This window comes from Staurois parvus, unplaced genomic scaffold, assembly GCF_062004578.1.
Source record: "Staurois parvus isolate SC_StPar_1 unplaced genomic scaffold, SC_StPar_1.0 ptg000294l, whole genome shotgun sequence".
NCBI lineage: Eukaryota > Metazoa > Chordata > Amphibia > Anura > Ranidae > Staurois > Staurois parvus.
In genome coordinates this window covers 4,376,059-4,396,332 of record NW_028318090.1, presented here as the reverse complement: position 1 = coordinate 4,396,332, position 20,274 = coordinate 4,376,059, and the positions used below count along the sequence as shown (strand labels likewise).

General features: G+C 42.8%; 1 protein-coding gene and 1 pseudogene across 3 annotated transcripts in view; both read left to right on the top strand.

The window, feature by feature from the left end:
- PARP8 (poly(ADP-ribose) polymerase family member 8) overlaps nucleotides 1-20,274 on the top strand; it is a 365,263-nt gene that overhangs the window by 29,015 nt on the left and 315,974 nt on the right. The window lies entirely within an intron of this gene.
- Nucleotides 17,939-18,092, top strand: LOC149458108 (U2 spliceosomal RNA; annotated as a pseudogene).

Below are 20,274 nucleotides of genomic sequence, written 5' to 3'. Positions count from 1 at the left end.
TTCCATTCTATAAACTTCAGTACGTCTCCGGAGAATATAGTAGGTTCCGGAACAGGAAGTCTAGTGAGAAAGCTTCTCTGAGGTTTCGCCGGGTCAACAGTTGTAACATCCTCGTGACCTCTGCCATGACATATGAGAGTTGAATTATCTGGTTCTCTTTTTCCACTTTGTTCTGAATCAGGCGAGTCTCTCTTCTTTTCTCTCTGAGCAGGGATGAAAGGACTATGACTTTTTTCTTCACTACATTCTGGAGATTTCCTTCCATTTTCCTGGGCGTAAGGAAGAACGTAGGAGTCAGCTTCTCCACTTAGTACTGATTTGGATCTATGACTACCCTGATTCGTATCCTCTTCGTGCACTCTGAGTCTGGCTTCTATAATCTTAACTTCCTTCTGCCTTTCCAGACTTTCCATTTTATGGCGCTGAGCTTCCATTTTATGTCGCTGAGCTTCCATTTTATGTCGCTGAGCTTCCATTTTATGACGCTGGGCCTCCATTTTATGGTGCTGAGCTTCCATTTCCTGGCGCTGAGCTTCCATTTCCTGGCGCTGAGCCTCCATTTCCTGGCGCTGAGCCTCCATTTCCTGGCGCTGAGCCTCAATGGCAGATTCCATCTCAACTTCTGCTCTTTTGGCAGCGAGTTGTTCAGCTAATTCCTTTCTTTTGGCTGACGTACTTGAGAACTCTGTTATGTGGCTGGCGCTTCTGCTAGTGATGGAAGTCAGACTTGAGATTGTGGTTCCTCCTAAGGACCTAGCATAGTCTTTCATGAAGAGCTCATTCATTCTCTTTCGTGCCTTGACTTCATCATAATTTGCTGCAGATGATAGTTCTCTCATAAGCATCACTAAATCCCTAGTGACTGTGGTACATGTATCCATGTTTCTTACAATATCCTGGGAGGGTGTCAAGGACGAACGTAAATTGACATATGCTGTCATAAGCTCTGACTCAGAATCTTCTACTGTCTCTATCATTTCACTCAAATTCTCCTTTATGCTTTCTTGTTTTAGCTTTCTGCGAATGTCTATGGTGTATACTTTCCACCTCTCATACATTCGGGTGAATTTTTTTCCTTTCAGTGCTGCCTCTTGCTCCAAATTTTCTAGCACCTTTTGGGTCGGTTTTCTGTCCCGTGATGAACGTCTTAGTTCACCTGTTTCAGCTATATTTGTTTGGGGCGAGACTACCGTTACATTGCACCTTTCAGATTCAGACAGGTTCTCTTGCTCTTCACCTTCTACCATTTCTATCATTGCATCCGCTAACAGTGGGGTGGCAATGCTAGGCTCAGCCATTTCTGAATGCTATAACAATTAATATGAATAATAAGGACCTGTCACTTTAAATGCAATACTAACAAATGCAAGAATAAATGACTTTCACTTTACATGTAATAGCATCAAAACACAGGCAATAAATGACTTTCACTTTAAATACTTCAGAATCATATACTATAAATGTCTCTCTTTTATTAAAAGTCTGTATTCTCTTGAGCACAAAAATGTCTCTTGCAGAAACCTATGTGTATAAGTGAGTAATAAAGGAAAGCTCTAACCTTAATTGAAGAACAGGATACCGTGATCTGAAGGTTGCAGAAACAAATGTCAGTCTTAAAGGAGACTTTTCTTGATGCGGTGACTTTGCGATGCTCTGCGGTAACTTGCAATGCTCTGCGGTAACTTGCGATGCTCTGCGGTGACTTTGCGATGCTCTGCGGTAACTTTGCGATGCTCTGCGGTGACTCTCTGGATGCAACACGTGGTCTCTTGATGGATAGCGGAGCGGGCACTCTTGCTCTGGACTGTGGCCCTCCCCCCATGCATCTCTTTCTCTCTCTAGGGGTGCAGGAGGTTTGGCGCTCTTTCTCTGACTGTCTTGCCTTTGCCGTTATGCCACTTTAAGAGTCGGTTGCAGTCTGACTAATGCGCACGTGCTATGGCCTGTACTGTTCCGCTGAGGTGTCTCTGCGTGGCGGTATATGCTGGCGCTCTGTTTCTCTAGTGTACTCTTTACTGTGCAAGTTGAGGAGCGCTGTTGCTTGACCTCTGAGGGTAATAGTTCCACTGTGGCAGGCGCAGCACCCTTTGGTGCCTAGTGCGCTGTGGCATTAGAAAAATTATGCAATTGCTGTTCTTTGTTTGATTAGACTGACTTTACTCTGTAATTCCTCCAATGCCGCTCTATGGATGCAGTAGGTTTAAAGAGCACACCGAATACTTTAGTTAACTTCTTTAATAACTTCAATCTTCTTCATATAACACGGCTTACAATGGCTTGTTTCTTTCATATTACAATGGTTTAACTTGTATTACATTGGGTTGATTCGATAGATTGATAAATTCGTTAGATTCAGTAAATTCGATTCGCTATATTTGATTCGCTATGTTTGATTCGCTATGTTTGATTCGCTATGTTTGATTCGTTCGTTCGATATATTCGGTGGAACTACAAGTAAAACACACACAACAGTTTCAACACACAGATCCACCTGCACTGTCAAACAATAGAGGAACACACAAGTGCATTAAATACCTATTTGGCCTTCTCTGTCTCCATAAAGCTTTCTGATTGGAACTGTCTGTTTCCTCTTCTGTCTGGTGAGCATGTGTCTGTAGAAAATCCTAGCAGGGAGTTTTACACAGGCATAAATGTGAAACTGGCTGGGATTGGTTAAGGCTCTGTACAGTGTGAGGCTGTCTGTGATTGGCTCAGCTCTATACTAACTCTTAAAGGCATATTTTCCTTTTCTGCTTCTGCTAACACAATGAATATATAAATGTCATATAACAATCAAAGACATAAATTACAGCAATGATTCTGCTTTTGGCTTTAACATACACACATATATACTATACTGAGGTTATTGGCAGGTTTGGTATACACATATACTAGCAACCTAGGACTGGTCTTAGCTGGCCAGCTACATGCACTGCTTTTGGTGTGGTCCGGCGTGAGTTCATGCCATTCATTTGAAATGGCACTGCACCCCGATCGCATGTAAATAGCACAGGAATGCACATCGCATTCCTGTGCGTTTCATGGTGTGATCCAGCCCTTAAAAGTGTTTCTTGTTTTTTTGGATCTGCATGGAGCAGCATTGCTTTTAATAGAAACATTCACAGAGGTGGGTAAACATGTGCTGCTTTCAGATCCGTGTTTCAAAATCCAAAATCTTATGGATATAAACGCCTGTAAATGCAATATTCCAAGTGCAAACATTGCTCTGGTATTTAAAAAAAAACCAAACCAAAAAAAACTGAATAGTTTTACGCACTTAAAAGAGAATTACGTGTTTGCAAAATTAAAAAAAATAAATTATACTCACCTAGGTGGATGCAGAATTGATCCGATGCTGCATCTGTTCCCTGCCGCACTGCACTGGCTTTAGCCCACTGTCAGCTGAAAACGGGTCCCAGGAGTGCGGAACGAAGTGCGCTCCTGTAACCCATTGGAGAGGAAGGGCCAAAAGAGATTCTGCTTTACAAAACGGATCTAAAAGAAAGTAGTACTTTATTGATTGTTTACGCATTCGTTATTTTTTCAGAATAATAAATGCTTTAATTTAGCTGTTGAATAAAAGGTGTAGGGTAATGTAACATTTTTTGGAGGTCTTTACATTAGACCAAAAATAAGGACATTTGAGGAGGAATGAGGGACAGAGGGACTTTGTTCCACAAGACAGACAATCCCTAAAAATGAAGAGCCATTAAAGAATATGAAAAACCAACATTTCATATTCCTGATATATGCTTGCTGTACCATGTACTTGTACGAAAAAGTATCCTGTTCTCTTTGTATTGCTTCCTTTGTGTGAAATCCCTGGTGTTCCTGCCAGTCCCTCTGCTTTCCTATTAGTAACTGACCACACTAGCCAGGAGAGCACAGAGTGGTCAGTTTTCTTGTTGTGCTGAGAACTCATCCTGCTCTCCTCCAAGGATCAGACTTGTCCTGACACCCACCTATATCTTGCAAAGCCTTTCACTGGGAAGATCGGTGTATGCTGTTTCCCCTCTCCCAGCTCTTATGCAGATGAGAACAGAAGGAATGTGATCACTTCAGAAAAAGTTATTTATAATGTTTTTTTTATGTCTACATACACAAATATTTTACTTTTCATTTCTATCATAAACTGAATGGGTTGTTTTACAAGGTGAGGGTTTACAATCATGTCTGTGCTCTACCCAACAGAAAATCTACCATTCTTTCTTGAATCTACTGTGGAAACATAAAAGTGACAAACGATTGCTATCAGTAACACAGTGAATTCTTTCAGATGCTTTTAATGAGGAGGCCCTTGAGCTAGAGGCATACTTCAGTTTATTTAATACACCTGACATTCCTTGCTTCTCTGCATTTTCTTCTGCTGCAGAATGACAGTTGACCAATGACAGTTGAGTATAGTTGAGGTATAGATAAATGAACCACTTTATGCCAAGAGTACGCAAATACATGGCCTCTCGGCAGGTGGGTCTTGACACTGAAAAGCCACATATTTGTGTACCCAAATGTAAATAAACCTGTGTGAGGGCACGCCCTGACCCCCGGTTCACATATATGCGGCTGTGTGGTCCGTGTTTTGCATGGGCAAGAGAGCCCATACATTTGAATGGACTCCCGTGCCCATGACACGCAGGGAAGAAGTCCCTGCACTTCTTCTGAAAACGCAACCCGCACAAGAACCTCAGTTCCCAGTACGGTTGCATTTTCCAGTGTGGGCAGTGTGTCATTAGAACTAATGGTGCCCGCCCGCGGGTCCGCAATCCTCTGTGCGGGTGGTGCAGCTGCACGGATTTCCGTGTGGATCCACAGAGGCACCACCCGCACAGATGTGAACCTAAGGTCAGTGCCCCGGGAATAGTTATCGGCACCCAATGGAAAGCTCACAATCACTACTTGCGATCGGGAGCTTTCCAATCATGTGACAGCCAATCATGTCGGTCACATGATCACAAACTCCCCCCTGCTTCCCAGCATCAGAAACCTCTTAAAGGGACAGGAGGCGTGGCGTTAAGGGGTTAAATATGAACTCCAGGCAAGCAGCTGCATTGACCATTGGGAGTTTACAAAAGATTTACACAGCCCCGCCAGATAGCACAGCCAGGTTGGTGACCTGAATTTTCAGCAGTTATGCAATACAATTAAAGTGGAATAAAACAAAAATGCTGAAGGGTAGGATTTTTATGGCAGCAGAGACCCTATTGGTCTCTTCTGTCATAACTACTTCTCCCTGCCTGTCAGCATTCTGTTCTCAGCTGCATAATGAGCTTAGGGAAGAGACACAGCAGCACACTGGTCTACCCAGTGAATGGCTGTACAGAGTAGGGGGGTGTCATCACAAGTCTAATCATTGGAGGAGAACATCCTGAGTTCCCTGCAAAGCCAGAAAGCCGACCAGTATGTGCTTTCCTGCCTAGTGTGGTCAGGTCTTTAGTAGGAAAGCAGGGGGACTAGCAGGAACACCAGGGATTTCACACAAAGGAAGCAATACAAAGAGAACAGGAGCCTTTTTCTTACAAGTACATGGTACAGCAGGCACATATCAGGAAATGTTGGGTTTACATATTCTTTAACCTACTCACCTTTTCAGTGAATCCAGTTCAGTCTATGCCGTGATGATGTAACTCCTCTGCGTGTGCACAGGAGTGATGTCATCGCCACCTGGCCAGTCAAGCAGCTGCAGAGTCCAAACCCGGAGAGAAGATTGGGAGAAGATAAAAGCCAAGAACGCAGATATCAGTGCTGCCGGGGATCGCTTGGCACATATGTCTGCCATAATGTGCAAATATAAAAGGTATACCAGTACATTATGGCATAAAGCTCCCAGATGTCATTTTTATGCATAGGTTTACTCACACTTTAAAGTATATGTAAACCCTCACCTTGTAAAACAGCCTATTCAGTTTACAATAGAAATGAAAGATGAAACATTTATTCATAGATCTAAAAAAAAATTATACAGTAAATAGCTTTTTCCCCTTTTTTTTTTATAAGTGATCACATACCTTCTGTTCTCAGCTGCATAATGAGCTTAGGGAAGAGACACAGCAGCACACTGGTCAACCCAGTGAATGGCTGTGCAGAGTATGGGGGTGTCATCACAAGTCTAATCATTGGAGGAGAATATCCTGAGTTCCCAGCACTGCCAGAAAACTGACCAGTCTGTGCTTTCCTGCCTAGTGTGGTCAGGTTTTTAATAGCAGGGGGACTAGCAGGAACAGCAGGGATTTCACACAAAGGAACCAATACAAAGAGAACAGGACACGTTTTCATACACGTACATGGTACAGCACATATCAGGAAATGTTGGGTTTATATATTCTTTAACCTACTCACCTTTCCAATGAATCCAGTGCTGTCTTGCTGTGATTCTAAACTTCACACATTGGGGTTTATTTAATAAAGCTGGTTCATTCAGAATCTTGTGCACTTCTGCATGGAAATCAATCAGCTTCCAGGTTTTATTGCTAAAGCTTAACTGAACGAGCTGAGGTTAGAAGCTGATCAGGCACATATCAGGAACATGAAATGTTGGGTTGACATATTCTTTAATCCTTTCGCTGCCAGGTCCATACGTTGTACAGACATGACAGAGGGGGTTTTACACACAATCTGGTGGCTGCAGCCACTGGGATTGTGTCTAAAACTGACAAGCAGACTCCTGCCTGCCCGGAGGAAGCAGTTGGGTGGCTTTGGTGCCGCCCGATTGCTTCCACAGCTCCTGGTAATGTGCCCCCCACACACACTCCCACCAATATCCTGGGCTCTGCTTGCCCATCTGCAGGCCTGGGGCCAACATGGTGGGTGCTGGAGGGTGTAATCCAGAAACTGACATGTATGATGTCACTTCCAGGTCACCGCTGTCATTTTCCCAGGCTGAATCTGCACTGCAATACATTCAGTGGAGCACAAAGGAGACATGGAGAGTTATTAAAGAGAACCTGTCACCTAAAAATCATAACATAGGGGACTTAAAAAAAAAAGAAGAAAAAGTTAACCATTTCTTTTTGTAAAAAGTTACACCCAAGCACATAACATTGCCCCCCCCCCCAAAAAAAAATAAAATAAAATGGAGGCTCTTCACACCAACATACATGTAGTATGGACGTAAACACGTGCGTCGGGGGCACCTATGCATAAAAACTTTGGTTGAGATACACATGTTACATATATTGCTGCACACATTGGAGTGAGAGCAATAGTTCTTGCACCAGACCTCCTCCTTAACACTAAACTGACCTGTTGGGGCTTTTGAATTATTGCCAATAGAAAATATAGGGTGCTGAAATTTGTCACCACTTCACAAGCGCATGCAAATTTAAGGTTTGACATGTTGAGTATCTATTTACTCCTGATGACGTAACGCGTAGGGTACGCCAATGATGTCAAGCCGTTAACTGGAAGTTTACGTGCTGCCATTTTAAAAGAGGGATTTCCACATACATTTGACAGAAAACACTGTATAGTGAATTTTTAACCCTGTAGTGTCCCAGGAGGACACATTTTAATGTGAGTTGAACTTATATTGTTTTAATAAAGGCTGATTTTAGCAGAAATACTACACTATATTGAGCATTTTTTTACATGGATATGGAGCGATCTGGATCTGCCTAAAAGTGCTGGCAAACAGTTGTGAAGATCTGTGTACCATTATACCCTCCCGGGTTAAAGGGAAAAGCGCAGATTGACCTGTGATTATGGGTCAAACTTGGAGGTGAGCGCAATAGTGTGTTGGAGGTGAAAGAGCACGTAGGGGTGACACAGGAGCACCGTACACGTTTATACAGCAGTGTGATTACACTGGTTCACTTACAGTACAGCGGATTTAAAGGGACGGTCCACCACTATAGAGACTGTATTCAGTTGACACTTTTTGTTGGTGTATTTATATCACGGTATACAGGAAGTATACCACACAGGTCCACATGATGTGATTAAGGATTTAAAGGGACAGATCACTATTAAGGATTATTTATTTTGTATTTCACTATCTATAGTATATTTATAGCACTGGCTATGTGCAGTCTCTATGGGAGTTTATATGTATGCATTGGAAGATATCATAAGTAGTATATACTGACCCTCATGAGCACAGTAGATTGATCACCACCATTTATACATGTATGTTTAAGACTATAGCACTATTATTTATTGTTGTGCTGCATTGTTGTCACTGTATTGTGTTTGTTTGCTCTTAAATTCGCTTTAGTGTGTTTTTATTACTGAAATGTTGTTTTTCATAGACTTTTGCGGTAATATTGTGTGACATAAAAAATTGGAACTACCAGTTTTATTCTCTAGGGCGGGTGTCGGCAACCCGCGGCTCCAGAGCCGCATGCGGCTCTTTTTCACCTTTGCTGCGGCTCCGGAGCACACTGCCCACCAGGTGACAGGCAATAGGGTTGCCGTAGCTCAGTGGTCGGCAAGCCGCGGCTCTTTACACCCAAAAAGTCAGGACTCTGCAGCTAGCCCAGCAATGGGCAAACTACGGCCCGGCGGACCTCTTAATCCGGCCCGCGGAGCGTGGCAAACATTGGCTGTCAGGATGTAGGCGGGGCAGCGTGACGAACTCCTCTCCTCTCACAGTCCGCCCTGAAGACCGGAACGGCGCGGGAACACGGCGAGAGGAACGCGCGGAGCAAAGGTAAGTGAATTGACACAATATGGGGAATGAATTACTATAGGGGGGATGAATTACTATATGGGGGATGAATTACTATGGGGAATGAATTACTATATGGGGGATGAATTACTATATGGGGGATGAATTACTATATGGGGGATAAATTACTATGGGGGATGAATTACTATAGGGGGGATGAATTACTATATGGGGGATGAATTACTATGGGGGATGAATTACTATATGGGGGATGAATTACTATGGGGGATTAATTACTATATGGGGGGTGAATTACTATGGGGGATGAATTACTACATGGGGGATGAATTACTATATGGGGGATGAATTACTATGGGGGATGAATTACTATATGGGGGATGAATTACTATGGGGGATGAACTACTATGGGGGATGAATTACTATATGGGGGATGAATTACTAAGGGGGATGAATTACTATATGGGGGATGAATTACTATATGGGGGATGAATTACTATGGGGGATGAATTACTATAGGGGGGATGAATTACTATATGGGGGATGAATTACTATGGGGGATGAATTACTATATGGGGGATGAATTACTATGGGGGATGAATTACTATATGGGGGATGAATTACTATATGGGGGATGAATTACTATGGGGGATGAATTACTATATGGGGGATGAATTACTATGGGGGATGAATTACTATGGGGGATGAATTACTATGGGGGATGAATTACTATATGGGGGATGAATTACTATGGGGGATGAATTACTCAATGGGGGATGAATTACTATGGAGGATGAATTACTATATGGGGGTGAATTACTATGGGGGATGAATTACTATATGGGGGATGAATTACTATGGGGGATGAATTACTATATGGGGGATGTATTTTCAGTTTTAAAAATGTGCTCTCAAAATAAATTTCAATCGTGGTTTTGGCGAGATTTGGCTCAGTTGAAAAAAAAGGTTGCCCACCACTGCTCTAGGGTATCTGTTTTCAGAAAATATATAATGTTTGGGGTTTTTGTGTAATCTTCAGGCCTAAAATGATTTTTTTAAACATGTATGCAACCTCCCTGCCATCCAGCCTTTGAATGGATAGCGAAGAAGCAGTGGAAGATTGTTCAGGTCATCCCAGTACTCCCTCCTTCTCCCTGAATGTTCCCACATCTATACTACATCACACCTTATTATACATCCCTTTCAATATTGCAGAATGTGGCTAAGGGATATGAAAAAGAAGGCCACATTCTGTAAATTGGAAGGGATATGCCAGTGCAGAAATTTTTTTTTAAAATGTACAAATGTATACAATACCAGGTTCATAGTTTCTCATTAATATATAATAAACTACCAATTTTTCTTATTTTCAGTTATGCACATCAATATTCATTCAATGTTATGCGAGAGATTAGTTACACACAGGGGCGGACTGACAACTCATGGGGCCCCCGGGCAATAGGGGATCATGGGGCCCCTGTGTCCTTGCCCAAACTCAAAAAAGCCTATGAAAAAGGTACCAGGGGCATCTCATGGGGCCCCCTACTGACCCCGGACCCTTGGGCAATGCCCGAGTTTCCAAATGGTCAGTCCGCCCCTGGTTACACATTATTACATTAGCACACAAGTGCGTGCAGGTATGGACAGGGTATGTGAGCACACTTCATGCATGCGCACACCTATTAGTGTACATGGGTGCGTGTGTGCATGCATTCCACGTACTCCTGTGCTTCCCTTTGTGCATTTAGTTGTGCTTCGGGGAAGTTTTGCACAATAATGGTTTCATACATTAATTAATATAACATTTTTTTTCTATTGAGGGTTTCATGTATTATAAATTAGAAGGGGGCTATCAGTGTCAAGCTTGTGGATATCCTTTGCAGTCAACATGGATACCAGTAGTCCCTCCTGTGTGTGGTGGCTTCCTTCTAACACTTAAATGAAACCTAAAATTTACATTTTAGTAAGGAAATAAAATACACAAATAGTGTGAAAGAAATCAGGAAACCCTAACCTGGAAAAAGAAAAAGAGAGATTATAACATGGTGTAAAATTTACCCAGGTTGTGGACAATACCATAGCCAACTTCTACCTTAGTAAATCTCTGCAACCCAGTAAACTTCACTTGTCATTTTTCCCATTGATTAACACTTAGCTGGTGAGTAAACCAATCATAACCAATGGCTGTGAGTAACCTACCAAAACCATACGCTACTAACACCTACTCCATTATTTTCCAAATATTTGTTGTGATGAAAAATTTGGCATTGTCAGGAGCCTGCCAATGTAGAATATGAATTAAAATGGTTGCAAAGGTTCAAGGTTTTTTTTAACCTCTATGCATTCTTTGCATGAAGACAAAAAAACTTCTGTGTGCAGCAGCCTGCCCTCAGCCCCCCAATACCTATCTGAGCCCCATTTTGATCCAGCAATGTGCATGAGAGCCTTAGATCTACAGGGACTCTCCCTCCTCATTGACTGAGACAGCAGTGGAAGCCATTGGCTCCTGCAGCTGTCAATCACAGTTAATGAGCTGATGAGGAGAGAATGGGAGGCAGAACCAAGCTATTCTCCATGTGTGATTGGACACATAGAGTAGCAGCTCAGGAGCGAGCCTGCTCAGGTACATCCACAGCAAGTTGTTTACTATGGGGGCACTAGGCGGGAGGAGGAGCTCTGGTGGGGGACCTAAGAAGAGGAGGATTGGGGCTGCTCTGTGCAAAACCACTGCAGAGAACAGGTAAGTATAACATGTTTTTTACTTGAAAAAAAATGCCTTTAATATCACTTTAAAGACTCAACAAATTGATTGTACAACCATATGTTACCCCAGGCTAACTGAATTGATGTCTCTTCTTCCCAATTTCACACTTGTGCCATCTAGAAAAACAAAATGAAATCCATTCTAAGGAGAAGGTGGGGAAACAGATTTAGTTGCTCTATGAAGGGAAAATGGTTTCCACCCTTACCCACTCAAGCCCAACCACCATATAAAACCCACCTATCCTAAGCTCCCTAGCCTCTAACTCCACTCACCTAGCTAAAACTCCACTTTTTCATAAGATGACATCAACTCCCTATTGCCTTGGCCCCCACCCAAGTCAAACTTCCCTTCCCCAATAGGCTCCTTGTGAGTTGCTTTATTTTTTGTATTTTGAACTTTTTTTTTATCCTGCGTAGGTGCACATTCTGGATAGAAAGAAGGATGATTTTTTTCCCCCTAATACAGTACCGGGGGGGGATTTACTAAAACTGGTGCACTCAGAATCTGGTGAAGCTGTGCATAGTAACCAATCGGCTTCAAACTTCAGCTTGTTCAAGTGACCCTTGGCAATAAACCCTGGACACTCATTGGTTTCTATGCAGATCTGCACCAGATTTTGCACTCTCCAATTTTAGTAAATAACCATATATGATTTATCTTTGAAATACTCAAAATAAAGTTGGCTGTTAAATAAAAAATATCCAAAGCAGCAAACGCTCCTAAGATACTAATTAATCTAACTAGCTGACAGCAAAGGGCTTCATGGTGCCTAGAGAGGAAGGTCTAGAGGATCAAAGTACATGGAGTTCGTATTTTGAAAGAATTTAGCATATGCCAGATCAGCCATTGTAATTAAATTACAGAGCACAGCTTGATATAGCGTGACTCATGCGGTCATGCTGTGGATGCTGAACTGTGGGGAGACATGCTGATGCTTAAAATGTTACTAAACCCAGGACCCTGCATTCACTATATCTGGTCTCCCACAGTACACACAACATGGAAATGCAATTATGTTAGTAAATATAAACTGCTAAATACCTTTTGTCATCAGAAGTTAGAGCAGTCTTGTGACTTCTCTCAGTGTTCAGCCAAGCACTAGCTGAAGCTTGTAGGAGAAGTTTTCTTTCTGCTCTAGGAGGATGCAGAACCCCTGACCTCTGTCTGACCAGTGCTTATTGGCCCTATGCTGACCTCATGCACTCTCCCAAGAAAAAAAAAACCTCTCTAGCAATACACACCAAACTGAGCATGTACAAAATGCCTACAGTTCTATCTGTCTTATCAGGAGATAAGAGGTGGTCGCTTAAACAAGGGGAGGAACAGAGCAATCAGGAACAAACAACCTTATTACACAATGGAGAGGATTAACCCTCCCTCCTAGATTGTAAGCTCGAAAGAGCAGGGCCCTCGAACCCCTCGTGTATTGTTTTGTTACTGTATTGTCTCATGTTCTGTCCCCCACTATAATGTACAGCGCTGAGCAAACCTTTTGGCGCTATATAAATACTGTATAATAATAATTAACCCCTTAGGTTCCACAGTGAGTATAACAAGCATGCTTTACTGCATATACAGGCTGATTTTACTGTTGTGTGAAGGTGTTGTCTCCTATGTACTTACAGTGCTGCACTTTATCCGCATAGACTGTGCATACTGTTCTGAGAATCACTAATGCCTGATCTTGTGGTGTTCTTACTGCAATCTGGCTTGTGCTTTCTGGAACATTAAAGTAGAACTATAGGAATTTTTTTTTTAAATTTGGATAGAGAGAAGGGAGGGTTATAATCCCTGTCAAGTTTGTTTCGCCATCTGCGTCCCATTATCAAGATTTCCCTTCACTTCCTGTCCCATACAGGAAACAGGAAGTGAGAGGAAATCCCTGCTATTTAAAGGAATTCCTTGAAGACCCCCAGGTCACCAGGACTGGTGTGCCCATTGGAAGATTTCCCCTCTATTACTTTTCTGGGGACAACCCAAAATTTTCTTTTACTTTCAATAATAATGGTAAACACGACAAATAGAGAGAGCGAATCTCCTTAGCGGGTGCACAGACAGTGATAAAAGCCTGATAAGTGTTCAAATCTCTCTGCACTATATCCAAGACTGAAAAAAAAAAGCTTTGCCTTTTAGTTATAATTTATTGCTGTTTTAATGGGCTTTGGTCTGTGCTGGCAGAGACATTAGTGGTGTTTTCACTGCAATCTGACCTGTGCTGGCAGGGACATTAGTGGTATTTTCAGTGCAATCAGATCTGTGCTGGCAGGGACATTAGTAATGTTTTCACTTCAATCTAACATGTGCTGAAAGGTACATAAATGGTGTTTTCACTGCAATGTGACCTGCACTGATAGGGACATTAGTAGTGTTTTTACTGTAGTCTGACATGTGCTGGCAGTAACATTAGTGATGTTCTCAATTCATTCTAACCTGTGCTGGCAGGTACATTAATGGTGTTCTTGCTGCAATTTGACCTGTGCTGGCAGGGAAATTAGTGGTATTTTCAGTGCAATCTAATCTGTGCTAGCAGGGACATTAGTGGTGATTTCACTGCAATGTGACCTGTGCTGGTAGGGGAATTAGTGGTATTTTCTGTGCAATGTGATCTGTGCTGGCAGGGATATTAGTGGTGATTTCATTGCAATCTGACCTGTGCCGGCAGGTACATTAATGGAGTTTTCACTGCTATGTGACCTGTGCTGGTAGGGACATTAGTGGTGTTTTCACTGCAATCCTAACAGTGGCTGAAAGGACATTAGTGAACATTAGTGTTTTCTCTGCAGTCTGGCCTGTGCTGGCAGTAACATTAGTGATGTTCTCAATGGATTCTAACCTGTGTTGACAGGGACATTAGTGGTAATTTTATTGCAATCTGACCAGTTTGCAGGGAAAATTCCTTTAATGTCCATACCAGCACAGGTCATATTGCAGTAAAAACACCACCCCAACCAGTAGAGTTCTGTCCTATGCTGGCAAAGACATTAGTGGTGTTTTCTCTACAGTCTGACCTGTGCTGGTAGTAACATTAGTGATGTTCTCATTGCATTCTAACCTTTGCTGGCAAGGACATCAATGGTGATTTAATTGTAAACTGACCAGTTTGCAGGGAAAATGACTTTAATGTCCCTACCAGCACAGGTCAGATTGTAGTGAAAACACCACCAATGTCCCTGCCAGCATAGGTCAGATTGCAGTGAAAGTACCACCCCAATCAGCACAGATCTGTCCTGTGCTGGCAAGGACATTAGTGGTGGTTTCTCTGCAGTCTGACCTGTGCTGATAGCAACGTTAGCGATGTTCTCATTGCATTCTAGCCTGTGCTGAAAAAGACATTAGTGGTGATGTAATTGTAATCTGACCAGTTTGCAGGGAAAACACCACTAATGTCCCTGCCATCACAGGTTGAATTGCAGTGAAAACAACCACTAGTGACCCTAACAGCACAGGTCAGATTGCAGTGAAAACACCACTAAGGTCCCTGCCAGCACAAGTCAGAACTGTGCTGGTTGGCACATTAGTGGTGTTTTCACTGCAATCTGACCTGTGCTGCAGGGAAATTAGTGATGTTCTCATGTTCTCACTGCAATGCTGACAGGCAGAGCTACGCATATGGCAAGCTCCATCATTTACTTCTACAGGATGCATTTAAAAATTGGAAAAACTGGCCCCTGTGAAGTGGAAAATTAATATTTGCTAGTCCTGCTGCTAACACCAGTGATCTTTGCTCTCCTGAAGAGCTACGGTGGCATCAGACACACTTTCTACTGGCCACTACGTCTCTACTATGTCCTAGTGTTTTTATGCTGCATATTTAAAAATCTTTTAGTTCAATTAAAGGAGGTACTTAAGTTGGTCTTAAAAGAAGCGGTTTGCTTGAAGCTGATTCTCACCAGCAATCCCGGAATCTGGCTGGAGGTACGGCACTGGCACTGAGTTTGCAGAACTGCAAGTAAAGGTCATAGAAAATCATAGACCCATGGGAAAAATCCATACATTGCTCAGAGAATCCACTATGTGTTCCGATGTTGGACTGCTTGTCAAATGCTCTGCAACAAACAGCCAACTGTCTGCCAACCTGATATAGGCCAAGCAAACTGCACCGTAAGCTCTAAGTATCATAATTCTTGTTTCCTGCTTGGTTCTGCATTGTTGCTATCATTTTCTAAAGAATATGATTGGTCTATATATATCATATTATTCAGGGATTGTGTATTCCTGCAGTCATGGTCAATGAGAGGAAAGATGATCTCTCTTAAAAATAAATTCTGCAATGTATAATTGAAAAGGTTTATACCACTCACCCCAAAGGAGCCACTGTTTCCTTGGGTCCCCTGTTCTCAGTGCTCATGACTCTGAAAGAATTACCACACTTCCGGACACACCTGTAGCTTTAAATGGGCTTTAATGAGCAAGCAAAACCCTGCAGGGAAGGAATGAGTGAAGCACCCAACAATAATAATACAACTTAAAGTGGTTGTGAAGGGTGAAGGTTTTTTACCTTCATGCATTCTATGCATGAAGGTAAAAAAAAATCTGTGTGCTGCTCCCCCCCAGCCCCCATAATACTCACCCGAGCCCCCTCTTGATCCAGCAATGTGCATGGGAGCCTCGGCTGTCCTTGGTCTCTCTTTCCTAATTGACTGAAACACAGCAGCAAGACACACTGCTGTTAATAACAGCCATGGAGCCAATGATGGGAGATCGGGGCCGAGGCTCTATGTGTCTTATGAACGCATAGAGCAGAGCTCGGGAGCTAGCACGCACCAGTGCCCCAATATCAAGCGGCTTGCTATTGGGGGCACTGGTCAAGGGGGATGAGCCAGGAGCTCCAGCCGGGCCCCAAAAAGAAAAGAAGAATTGCACAGAGTAGGTATAACTTGTTTGTTATTTACAAAAAAAAAACCCATTAATATCACTTTAATAATGCATCTAAAGCAGCATACATTTGTAACAAGAGCACAAAATATACAAATATATTATAAAGAACAGTAAACTATCTAGGTGACCCAGCTAAGAGTTAAAGAAACACTAAACCACTGGCCAGAGGTTCTAAGTGCAGTTAGCCGGTGCTGGGGCCCAGAATCTCCTGTTGGAGCGCTTACTCTTACATTTGAGTTTTTATAATCTGATGAAACAAAAAGTTATGCCAGGCTGACTTTTAGATAGAGAACTTCTTTAATTGTGTTTTGAGTGTCCTATCATTTTTTTTTTTTGCTAGTTTGCAAGATGCAGCGCAAACTTGGCAATTGCTAAATAAGCCTACAACTTGAGCCAGAAGTATGCATTTGTTGATGTTCACTGTAAGGATCTCACAGCATTACTGGAAAGTGTTTTCCATTTGCACTTCTATTGTAGCTGGAAATAACTTACAAAGTAAGCCGGCTCAGTTTGATTTGTGTTTATTGTTGCTCATTCACAGAAGATATTTGCAGCAACATCTCTTGGCAACTTACTACAGTATATATGCATAATAGACAGTGAGTCTGATTTATAAGAACAGGAGCAAAGAAAACTGCAAGTATTGCCCAGGTACCAATGGCCATCTGGCATTTGGGCTATTTGCCAGAATGGAAAGGGGGTTTCTAGACACTCTGCCATCCCAGACAAATCTAAAAAAGCCCCTTCCCTCACACAATGCTTTTGTTCATTAAGCTGTGGTTATTGTTTAAAGCATAAGGTCTTAGGCCCCATGCACAATGAGTGTCAAACAACTGCTTTAAAGGGCATGGGCAGCACAGTGGCTAAATGGTTAGCACTTCTGCCTGGCAGTACTAGGGTTGTTGGTTCGAATCCCAACCACAGCGCCACCTGCCTGGAGTTTGCATGATCTCCCTGTGCCTGTGTGGGTTTCCTCTGGGTACTCTGGTTTCCTCCCACACTCCAAGGACATGCTGCTAGGTTAATTGGATCCTGTCTAAATTGACCCTAGTATGTATGAATGTAAGTTAGGGACCTTAGATTGTACGCCCCTTGAGGGTTAGGGACTGATGTGAATATACAACATACTGTATATGTAAAGCACTGTGTAAATTGACGGCACTATATAAGTACCTGAAATTAATAAATACATTTGACGATTTTTTGTCTGCCTCTAACTGCCCTCCATATTAACCTATGAGTCTATATGCACATAAGCGGTTTTACAGGAGTTTAGAGGCAGGAGAATTTATAAGCAGAAAAAAAACATCACTTGCTCATTCAGGAGAGGAGCGTTTCAGCAGAAAAAATGCCAGATGCGCCTAAATGCACCTAAACATTAGGCATTCATTCCTTTGGCCAGAATATTAAATTAAGTGCTTAATGCATCTAAATGCATTGGCAAAATGCGGCATTAGATGAATATTTTACACTGCTTATTTCCTGCCAGGAGAAAAAGGCGTTCAGAAGAGTTCAGTGTGCATGAAGCCTAAAATCCCAATTTAATTTTCTTTTTCTATCCTCTTCCAGTGGCCCTCAATGACTTTCTCCACTTCTGTCCACTGGTTCTCTTGCAGTTTGCATGAAGCTCATTGTCATACAGCTCAACATGGGTACAACCTGGATGTGTGCCATGCATCGCTTCTCGGCCTTTTGGCTAAGATCAAGTGTAGTATCTGTTCTTATCAGTGTCCAGCAGGGGTGCTCCACGGTCATTCTAGCTTTGCGGGTATGACTGGTTGTTTAGTACCCCTACTGGTATGATGGGGGTCCTGACGGCTAGTACCGCCTGGAAGAGAAATCGAGGCGCCCACAGGCTGCTGGGGCCGGAGAGTAATTCCCCCGGGAAGACCGGAGGGGCCCAGTTCCTCCTGATTCGAGCGGATCTACCTTGTCTGGCCAGGAGCCGGGAAGGCTTAAAGTCCGCAAACCAGTGCCCCCTGAGTGGTCGCCTCAGGGGTGCTCTTAGTAACACCTGGGTGTGGGACCCCACAGTGTGAAAAGGCACATGGCCACTGCGTTTACCACTTTTCCTGCACAGCGCCCTCAGGACCAGGCCTTCTGGCTAAGTTCGGGGCAATTTTTGCTACAGGCCTCAGGGCCTGGTCTGTGCACAATTTGGCACGAGCACTTTTTTTTATTTTTTATTTATTTATTTAATTTATACTCTCCCACGTTTTGTCACTTTCACCCTTATGTGTATGTTTTATTTCCTCACAGGATGGAGGGTGTAGGTCCTCGGGCCTGCCCTGAAGTCTTGGGGGAGGATGTGTGGCCTTTTGGTTCCTTCCTCCCCTGTCCCTAGGGGGTTTTCTCTTCGGGACAACCCCCTCGCCAAGTACTGAGTGGCTGGCTTCGGCTGGCCACAAGGAACGGAGGTCCGCCAGGCCTTTTGGCTAGGTGGACCAAATGGGAACCTTGTCCCTGTCAGGAGCTTCGTGCCCCAGGGGAAGGACAAAGCACACCCCTAAGTGCACTTTTTCGTGTGGGGTTTTGCACTTGCACTTTTTTTGTGAACATTTACGGGTTTTTTCGTTTTTCGCACGTTTGCGGACTTAAAAAAAATAAAAATTATGCTGGTATTGACTCACAGGGGAATTGTGCACAATGCTCATGTTATGTTGAGCATCTTTTTCTACAGCATTAAGGACTGTCCACCCCATGAAAAGAGAAAGAGGACAATGCTCATCAGGTGAACAGCTAGAAGATAGCTGGAAAAAAATATGTATAGAAAGGTTTTAAAACATTAAATTTATGGGGGACTCATAGCTATACATGTTGCAGGTGTTTGCACCAAAATGCATTTTGATGGCCATGCATTTTCAAATGACAAAATGGTAGCCAATCTGTTCTAAGTCTGCTGTACACTAGGATGGCCTTCCCTTAAGAGCATATGCAGTGCACAATTCCTAAATTCTCGGCCACATATGTTTCTGGTTCAATACACAATTCTCAGTTCATTTTCAAAACATTGTGAAAGCTGCATGCTGAGTCAGGGCATCCCTGTATCATATGCTCCTATTTTAACCAATGAGAGCACCAGCAATGAGACATACAATAAATTCCAAAAATCAATAAAGAACATGCTTATCTGTGAGTAACCCTTTACCATCCTATGGTGCATACATACCAGGAGTCTAGACTTACACTTGTCATATACTGCTTAAAGCTAGGTTCACATCTATGCAGGCTGTGGTCGATGTGTCCTTGACATGTTTGTGATGCACTTTGCACTTTTTTTTAAGCTCATTAGGAAAGCATGACAGGATTTTTTAGGGCTAGAGCGCTAACCCTAACAATTACCTTATCCTTATCCTAACAATTACCGCTAACCCTAACTGTAACCCTAAGGGCTAGAGTTAGGGTTAAGGTTAGAGTTAGGGTTAGCGTTCTAATCCTAAAAATTACTGCTAACCCCAATGATTACCGCTAACCCTAACCCAAAACTGTAATACCTTCCTATTGGCAAACCCCCCCGCAAAATGCATCAAAAACACAAGACTTGTGTTTTTGGTGCAGTTCCATTGAAGTTTATTACACACAAAATGCAATCTGCTGCAGGAAAAAAAGTCCCTGACCTTTTCCAAAAAACGTACCAGCTCAAAATGCACAGATGATAACTAGTTCCATTGGAAGCCATGGTAAATGGACTGTAGTGCATTTCTGCAAACCGGAAAAAATGCTCATGTATGAACCTAGGCTCCAATTGAGGAAGGCTTTGAATGGAGGCCTTTCTCAGAGTGCCACATCCATGCATGGTTTAGATTGATTTGTAAATGGAGAACATAAATTTAAGGATGACCTCTGTTAGCAACTACTTACCTTATAGAATGGTTGGTTTCCACCATTAGTGTGTCTATGAGCAGTGTTTTAGTATCTTCTTGCTCTGTGGAAGAACCTTTGAGACCCTGGTATTGAGGCTATATAAAGTTTTGAAGAGATGTTTCAGGTGCCAGTAGGCAGTCAACACCTC